The sequence below is a fragment of the Pongo pygmaeus genome, chromosome 3 (assembly GCF_028885625.2).
Source record: "Pongo pygmaeus isolate AG05252 chromosome 3, NHGRI_mPonPyg2-v2.0_pri, whole genome shotgun sequence".
NCBI classification, from domain to species: domain Eukaryota; kingdom Metazoa; phylum Chordata; class Mammalia; order Primates; family Hominidae; genus Pongo; species Pongo pygmaeus.
Genome location: NC_072376.2, coordinates 80,493,590 through 80,503,349, shown reverse-complemented (window position 1 = coordinate 80,503,349; position 9,760 = coordinate 80,493,590). Strand labels below are relative to the sequence as shown.

Genomic DNA, 9,760 nt, shown 5'->3' with positions numbered 1-9,760 from the left:
GTCTAGCAATTCATCAAAAGGTTGCACATACATTTACCACATAATTCAATAATTGCCTTTCTAGGAATATACCCAAGAAAAATAAAAACATGTCCACAGAAAGCATGTACATCAATGTTAATCCATGCTATTCATAATGGCCAAAAGTGGAAGAAAACCAATGTCCATCAACTGATAAATGAATAAATAAATTGTGTTTATAAACAGCATCTGATACTATTTGGCAATCAAAATGAAGTCCTTATATACACTATTGTATGGATAGACCTTTAAAACATTAAACTAAATAAAAGAAGCCAGCCACAAAAGACCACATATTATATAGTTTCATTTAATTTATAAAGATCCCAAATAGGCAAATTTATAAAGGGAGAAATTAGATTACTGGTTGCCCAGGGCAGAGTGGATGCAGAAGTTCAGGTGGGGAGAGAAGAGCAAATATGTAGGATTTTTTTTAGCTAAAACTGATTGTTAAGTTAGGTGCACAAATCTGTGAATTTATTAGGAAACATTTAATTTTAAATAATTGATGAATCATGTGGTATGGGAATTATACTTCAACAAAGTTTTACAAGATATTCCTTGAACCATGATATTCAAAAATGCTATTTCCATTGTACAATCACGTTATCTCTTATTCTGTGTCAAGGGGTCTGCAGGACTCTCATTTGCTACTGTTCTTGACACTATTATAGAATACATTATATAAAACAAGATACTTGCAAGGTCATTAATGTTAGGTGGATGACAGCAAATATAAACATAACAGAAACATCGAACATCCTTGAGTAAATATGAGGTAATCGAACTTTGTTAGTCTCCTTGCCATCCATGCACTCAGGGTGCTCATATAATGTATTAACTTTGAATTGAAGGAGTTATGTTTTAACTTGATTAATTTACCTCAGTATATAAGCATGAGAAAGTAATGGTGACTGGAAAAATATTATCACTTTGCACGAGGATGACTCTCAAATGGACTTCAGTTCTTCTGCTGATACAATTCAGTATTTACTTCAGCTCTGGGGGTGGTGGAAAGGTGCTAGTGTGGCCAACAGAATACAGCCATTGGTTAAATATAAAGACAGTCCTGGATGAACTTGTTAGCAGAGACCATGAGGTGACTGTGTTGACATCTTCAGCTTCCATTCTTGTTGATACCAGCAAATCATCTGCTATTAAATTTGAAGTTTTTCCTACATTTTTAACTAAAAATGATTTAGAGAATTTTATTGGGACATGGTTCGCTAGATGGATATACAATATCCCAAAAGGTACTTTCTGGGATTATTTTTCACAAGCACAAAGAATACTTTGGAAACTTAATAATGGTATTAAAAACTCTTTGAAGATTTAGTTTTGAACAAGAAACTTATGATAAAACTACAACAGTCAAAGTTTGATGTTGTTCTCGCAGATGCCTATGGTCCCTGTGGTGACCTGGTGGCTGAGCTTCTTAAAATACCTGAGAAAAACAAGCAATGGGGAAAGGATTCCCTATTTAATAAATGGTGCTGGGAAAACTGGCTAGCCATATGTAGAAAGCTGAAACTGGATCCCTTCCTTACACCTTATACAAAAATTAATTCAAGATTGATTCAAGACTTAAATGTTAAACCTAAAACCATGAAAACACTAGAAGAAAACCTAGGCATTACCATTCAGGACATAGGCATGGGCAAGGACTTCATGTCTAAAACACCAAAAGCAATGGCAACAAAAGCCAAAATTGACAAATGGGATCTAATTAAACTAAAGAGCTTCTGCACAGCAAAAGAAACTACCATCAGAGTGAACAGGCAACCTACAAAATGGGAGAAAATTTTCACAACCTACTCATCTAACAAAGGGCGAATATCCAGAATCTACAATGAACTCCAACAAATTTGCAAGAAAAAAACAAACAACCCCATCAAAAAGTGAGCAAAGGATATGAACAGACACTTCTCAAAAGAAGACATTTATGCAACCAAAAGACACATGAAAAAATGCTCATCATCACTGGCCATCAGAGAAATGCAAATCAAAACCACAATGAGATACCATCTCACACCAGTTAGAATGGCAATCATTAAAAAGTCAGGAAACAACAGGTACTGGAGAGGATGTAGAGAAATAAGAACACTTTTACACTGTTGGTGGGACTGTAAACTAGTTCAACCATTGTGGAAGTCAGTGTGGCCATTCCTCAGGGATCTAGAACTAGAAATACCATTTGACCCAGCCATCCCATTACTGGGTATATACCCAAAGGATTATAAATAATGCTGCTATAAAGACACATGCACACATATGTTTATTGCAGCACTATTCACAATAGCGAAGACTTGGAACCCACCCAAATGTCCAACAATGATAGACTGGATTAAGAAAATGTGGCATATATACACCATGGAACACTATGCAGCCATAAAAAATGATGAGTTCATGTCCTTTGTAGGGACATGGATGAAATTGGAAATCATCATTCTCAGTAAACTATCGCAAGGACAAAAAACCAAACACCGCATGTTCTCACTCATAGATGGGAATTGAACAATGAGAACACATGGACACAGCAAGGGGAACATCACACTCTGGGGACTGTTGTGGAGTGGGGGGAGAGGGGAGGGATAGCATTAGGAGATATACCTAATGCTAAATGATGAGTTAATGGGTGCAGCACACCAGCATGGCACATGTATACATATGTAACTAACCTGCACATTGTGCACATGTACCCTAAAACTTAAAGTATAATAATAATAAAAAAGAAAAAAAAGAAAAAAATACCTTTTTTGTATATTCTCCGTGTCTCTCCCAGATACTTACTTGAGAAGTACAATGTAGGACTTCTATTCCCACCTTCCTGTGTACCTGTTGTTATGTCAGAATTAAGTGATGATATGATAGTCCTAGAGAGGGTAAAAAATATGATATATGTGCTTTATTTTGACTTTTGGTTTCAAGGGATTGTTTTAAAGAAGTGGGACCAGTTTTACAGCAATGTTCCAGGTAAGTCATGTGTCTGCTTGGTGGTTATTAAGTCCTAACTTTCTTTGTGCATTTGAAGGTGAGTTTATATAAAGTCAGAGAAGAGTGTTCCTTTAAGTGAAGTAATGAAATGAAAATATAAGATGATCAATCAATCTCACAAATACTATGAAAAGGCTGACATTATCGGATCAATTTGAACCCTATAACCCTCACTCCTCCAGGCACTCCAGAAGTCATAAACCTGTGAAGTAAAGCACTTATGATTTATTTAAGCAAGCAGATTTCCATTTTACTACACATTATTTTCATATCTTAAAAGTCAATAGATACATTGAGAAACCTCCTGATGAAGGCAGACATGTAGATTGAAAAGTTACACATATTTCTAGCACAACTATCAAAGCAACACTGAGAAAGTTGTTTCTCTGTGTGCACCTCAGTTTTCTTATTTAGAAATTAAAATATTTTTCCACATAACTTAAACGATTTCTTCAGTTTAGAGATATACTGGCTCTATTCTAGAAATAAAAACCTAGAACTTGAGGTTTAAAATGTTTATACATTCCTTCACTAACAGCTTGGAAATTATTTCAAGGACTGAAATCTTGAAAATGAAAATTCAAGATTTTAATCTATATTTTATTAAATGACACCTCTCCATTAAGGAAAATACAAACCAAGTTACAAGGGAGCATAATCTCTATTTCAATAATTTCTGAAAATATTCCAGCTGTTATTTGTAAATATATTTGTTTTCAAATGTAATATTAATAGGATCTTAACAAGAACCAAAAGCAATAATAGGTATTTCAACCATACACAAGGATTTCAACCATACACAAAAAACTCACAGTTCAATTACAGAACTAGAGATCAAGGGACTAGCTTAATAAATTATGGAAACTAGACTATTTCTTAGAAAGCTGTTTATATGGTATGGTAAGATGAATTGATTTTGGAGCTCCAAGAGTTGTTTAAATGTGCATTTGTTACCTTTGCTGTTTTAGAGAGGAAACAAATGCATATTTAAGCCCATTGTGGCTAATCTTAATGATTACTTGTGATTGTGAATATACTAAATTATGTTAAAAATGTAATTTCCTCTCACAATTTTCTGATCATTTTGCCTTCATTATACATATTTATAAGCATCATATGCAACACATGAAAATTAAATTATGCCTATATATGAAAATTTTGTATATATTTATCAATGGACAGACATTTTACATATCATTGGTTACATTTTTCCAAATCATTGCAAGAAAATATCTGTATATTCACATGACAATTCTCTTGTGTCAGTCACCTTTTGTTGTTGTTGTCTTTTGGATTTTTCCCCCATTAGGAAGACCCACTAGATTACTTGAGACAATGGGGAAGGCGGAAATGTGGCTATTTCAAACCTATTTGGATTTGGAAAATTCCTTGCCCAACCATATCGAATGTTGATTTGGTTGGAGGACTCCACTGTAAACCAGTCAAACCCCTGCCTAAAGTAAAAATATTCTGGTTTGATTTGGTAGCTTCGTATTTTCAAAAAAAAAAAAAAAAAACGGCTGCACATTTTTCGTTCAGACTGTTTGACTCACAGTGAGAGAGACATGGGAGGTCCCATAAAGTTACCCTGCCATTAGAACCTCACATATTTCTCTACCATCACAAGTATGTGAATTTCATTATCATTAAACAACAAAGAGGGATACTAGGGAGACTTTGAAAACAGAGTTGGTTAAACTAAAGCTTTCATTTTGTAACACAAAAGAAACTATGAGTAATTCCTCCAGAGAGTAATTATAAGGTGATTACTACATACTACAGGTTAACGCTGGATTTTCAGAGAATACATATAGTTTCTGCTCCCTCATGCCTTACAATCTACCTTGAAAGATAGGATATAAGCAAATAAAAAGACAAGTCCAAAATGTGTTATGAGGGAACACCACAATCCTAAGGGAACATCCAGAAGAGATTCCAAAGTCATTGATAATGAAAGTGAGTCCTCAACAATGTGCCAGAATAGGTGAAAGGGTGATGGGGAGAGGAAGACAAAAAAGGAAAGCATTTAGAGAAGTAAGGGCAGTTCCTAGGACTCCAAAATTTGTTTGCAGAAAAAAGCTGAGTAAAAAGGCAGATGATGCTAGAGAGGTAAGTTGGATCCCAATAATTATGAGTTAAAAATATCTATAAAGAACAATGGGGAGCTACTAAAATGTGTTAAGAAATGAAGTGAGATAATTAGGCTTTCCTTTTTGAAAAAGCTCCCAAGGTGTTCAATGGATTAGGCAGCAGAAAGATCAGACTGTAAATGTGCAAATTATTAGGAAATTTTGCATGAGTGTAAGCAACAGATAAAGGAAAAATGGTCTGGAATTTTGATAGGGATACTTATGCCTGCTTTTACAATATTATCACTAACTTCATATTGTTTTATGTGGAAAAATTGTTAATACAGGCAAAACACTTTGTCTTCGACATATAGTTATCCTTAAATATTATTAACATTGTAATTATTGTGATTTTTGTTATTGCTTCTGATACTATCAACCAGCTAACATGTGACAGCCATTTGAGATATAATTTTTCATTTAATAGGGACAGGTTTTCCAACAAATAAAGATTATATTCATTAACAAACTCCTAGAGGACAGATGCTGTGTGGACTTGTTTAAATGTAGATGCTTAAGTTTGGGCAGTCAGATGAACAAGCTGAGATGCTAAAGTTGTACTGTAAGGGTTGAGGCTCTTCACCAGTATTCTAGCTTAAATTGTACACCATTTCTCATCAGTTTTAATATGTGCCCTCAAAATATTTGCAGCCACATCCAGTGTTTACTTGCTTTCTCTCCAGCATTTAAACCGTTTGTCACCAAGATCCCAGAGGTCTACATCTTAGGACATAAAAGGGTCAGTTTATCCTATTAGAGCTGGTGCTTTCTGCCTTATGCCAAGCCTGTAGGATACATCACTAAAGCTCTCTGGGGAGCCTGGGTCTCGACATTGTAGCTGCCTGAAAGAGAAGCGCAGAGAAAATGAACAGTGCACATGTAAGAAAGGACATAGTACCTACCAATTGTTTCTGAAAACTGCCGTTAGATTTGAATTACAAAAGAGTTCTGCCAGAATATAGGATGATATTTCTTAGAAGGAACACAAGAATGTGGTATATTTTACTTTAAGATCAATCTGTTAAGACATAAATAGAAAGCAAGCATTCTTTACTACATTATATAATCTTTTTTTATTATTATACTTTAAGTTCTAGGGTGCATGTGCACAATGTGCAGGTTTGTTACACAGATAAACATGTGCCATGTTGGTTTGCTGCACCCATCAACTCGTCATTTACATCAGGTATTTCTCCTAACGCTATACCTCCTTCATCCTCCAACCCCGAAACAGGCCCCCGTGTGTGATGTTCCCTGCCGTGTGTCCATGTGTTCTCATGGACTTATGAGTGACTCCCACTTATGAGTGAGAACACGTGGTGTCTGGTTTTCTATCCTTCTGATATTTTTCTGAGAATGATGGTTTCCAGCTTCATCCACATCCCTGCAAAGGACATGAACTCATCCTTTTTTATAGCTGCATACTATTTCATGGTGTATATGTGACACATTTTCTTTATCCAGTCTATCATTGATGGACATTTGGGTTGGGTCCAAGTCTTTACTATTGTGAGTAGTGCCGCAATAAACATACGTGTGCACGTGTCTTTATAGTAGCATGATTTATAATCTGCTGGGTATATACCCAGTAATGGGATTGCTGGGCCAAATGGTATTTCTAGTTCTAGATCCCTGAGGAATCACCACACTGTCTTCCACAACGACTGAACTAGTTTACACTCCCACCAACAGTGTAAAAGCATTCCTATTTCTCCACATTCTCTCCAGCATCTGTTGTTTCCTGACTTTTTAATGATCGCCATTCTAACTGGCATGAGATGGTATCTCATTGTGGTTTTGATTTGCATTTCTCTGATGACCAGTGATGATGATAATTTTTTCATATGTCTGTTGGCTGCATGAATGTCTTCTTTTGAGAAGTGTCTGTTCATATCCTTTGCCCAGTTTTTAATGGTGTCATGTGTTTTTTTCCTGTAAATTTGTCTAAGTTCTTTGTAGATTCTGAATATTATCCCTTTGTCAGATGGATAGATCACAAAACTTTTCTCCCATTCCGTAGGTTGCCTGTTCACTCTGATTATAGTTTCTTTTGCTCTGCAGAAGTGCTTTAGTTTAATTAGATCCCATTTGTCAATTTTGGCTTTCATTGCCATTGCTTTTGTTGTTTTACTAGTGAAAGCTTTGCCCATGCTTACGTCCTGAATGTTATTGCCTAGGTATTCTTCTAGGGTTTTTGTGGATTTAGGTCTTACATTTAAGTCTTTAATCCATCTTGAGTTAATTTTTGTGTAAGGTGTAAGGAAGGGATTCAGTTTCAGCTTTCTACATATGGCTAGCACATTTTCCCAGTGCCATTTATGAAATAGGGAGTCTTTCTCCAGTTATTGTTTTTGTCAGGCTTGTCAAAGATCAGATAGTTGTAAATGTGTGGTGTTATTTCTGAGGCCTCTGTTCTGTTCCATTGTTCTATATATCTGTTTTGGTACCAGTACCATGCTGTTTTGGTTACTGTAGCCTTGTAGTATAGTTTGAAGTCAGGTACCATGATGCCTCCAGCTTCATTCTTTTTACTGAGGATTCTCTTGGCTATGAGGGATCCCTTTTGGTTACATATGAAATTTAAAGTAGTTTTTTCCAATTCTGTAAAGAAAGTCAGTGGTAGCTTGATGGGTATAGCATTGAATCTATAAATTACCTTGGGCAGTATGGCCATTTTCATGATGTTGATTCTTCCTATCCATGAGCATGGAATGATCTTCCATTTGTTTCTGTCCTCTTTTATTTCATTGAGCAGTGGTTTGTAGTACTCCTTGAAGAGGTCCTTCACATTCCTTGTTAGTTGAATTCCTAGGTATTTTATTCTCTTTGTAGCAATTGTGAATGGGAGTTCACTCATGATTTGGCTCTCTATTTGTTCTTGGTGTATAGGAATGCTTGCGATTTTTGCACATTGATTTTGTATCCTGAAACTTTGCTAAAGTTGCATATCATCTTAAGGAGATTCTGGGCTGAGACGATGGGGTTTTCTAATTATACAATCATATCATCTGCAAGCAGAGACAATTTGGCTTCCTCTTTTCCTAATTGAATACCCTTTATTTCTTTCACTTGCCTGATTGCCCTGGATGGAATTTCCAATACTATGTTGAATAGGAGTGGTGAGAGAGGACATCTTTGTCTTGTGCCGGTTTTCAAAGGGAATGCTTCCAGCTTTTGCACATTCAGTATGATATTCGCTTGGGTTTGTCACAAATAACTCTCATTATTCTGAGATATGTTCCTTCAATACCTAGTTTATTGAGAGTTTTTAGCATGAAAGGCTGTTGAATTTTGTCAAAGGCCTTTTCTGCGTCTATTGAGATAATCATGTGCTTTTTGTCATTGGTTCTGTTTATGTGATGGATTACATTTATTGATTTGTTTATGTTGAACCAGCCTTGCATCCCAGGGATGAAGCCAACTTGATCATGGTGGATAAGCTTTTTGATGTGCTGCTGGATTTGGTTTGCTAGTATTTTATTCAGGATTTTCACGTCGATGTTCATCAAGTATATTGGCCTAAAATTCTCTTTTTTTGTTGTGTCTCTGCCCAGCTTTGGTATCAGGTTGATGCTGGCCTCATAAAATGAGTTAGGGAGGATTCCCTTTTTCTATTGATTGGAATAGTTTTAGATGGAATGGTATCAACTCCTCTTTGTACCTCTGGTAGAATTTGGCTGTAAATCCTTCTGGTCTTTGAATTTTTTTGGTTGCTAGGCTATTAATTATTGCCTCAATTTCAGAGTCTGTTATTGGTCTAATCAGAGTTTCAACTTCTTCCTGGTTTAGTATAGGGAGAGTGTGTGCGTCCAGGAACTTATCCATTTCTTCCAGATTTTATAGTTTATTTGCGTAGAGGTGTTTATAGTTTTCTCTTATGGTAGTTTGTATTTCTGTGGGATTGGTGGTGATATCCCCTTTATCATTTTTTATTACATCTATTTGATTTTTCTCTCTTTTCTTCTTTATTAGTCTTGCTAGCAGTATATCAATTTTGTTGATCTTTTCAAAAAACCAGCTCCTGCATTCATTGATTTTTTGAAGGTTTTTTTGTGTCTCTATCTCCTTCAGTTCTGCTCTGATCTCAGTTATTTCTTGTCTTCTGCTAGCTTTTGAATTTGTTTGCCCTTGCTTCTCTAGTTCTTTTAATGGTGAGGTTAGGGTGTCAATTTTAGAACTTTCCTGCTTTCTCTTGTGGGCATTTAGTGCTATAAATTTCCCCCTACACACTGCTTTAAATGTGTCCCAGAGATTCTGGTACATTGTGTCTTTGTTCTCATTGGTTTCAAACAACATCTTTATTTCTGCCTTCATTTTGTTATATTTCCAGTAGTCATTCAGAGGCAGGTTGTTCAGTTTCCATGCAGTTGTCTGGTTTTGAGTGAGTTTCTTAATCCTGAATTGTAATTTGATTGCACTGTGTGCAATCAAATTGTGGTCTGTCTCTCAGACTACAGTCTGTCTGACTCTGCAGAAATCACAGTTGTGTTTTCTGTTGTTTTACATTTGCTGAGGAGTCTTTTACTGCCAATTATGTTGTCAATTTTAGAATAACTGCGATGTGGTGCTGAGAAGAATGTATATTCTGTTGATTTGCGGTGGAGAGTTCTGTAGAT

General features: G+C 35.8%; 1 pseudogene; it reads left to right on the top strand.

Moving 5' to 3' along the window:
• Positions 1-964: 964 nt before the first annotated feature.
• LOC134739305 (UDP-glucuronosyltransferase 2B17-like) overlaps positions 965-9,760 on the top strand; it is a 112,226-nt pseudogene continuing 103,430 nt past the window's right edge.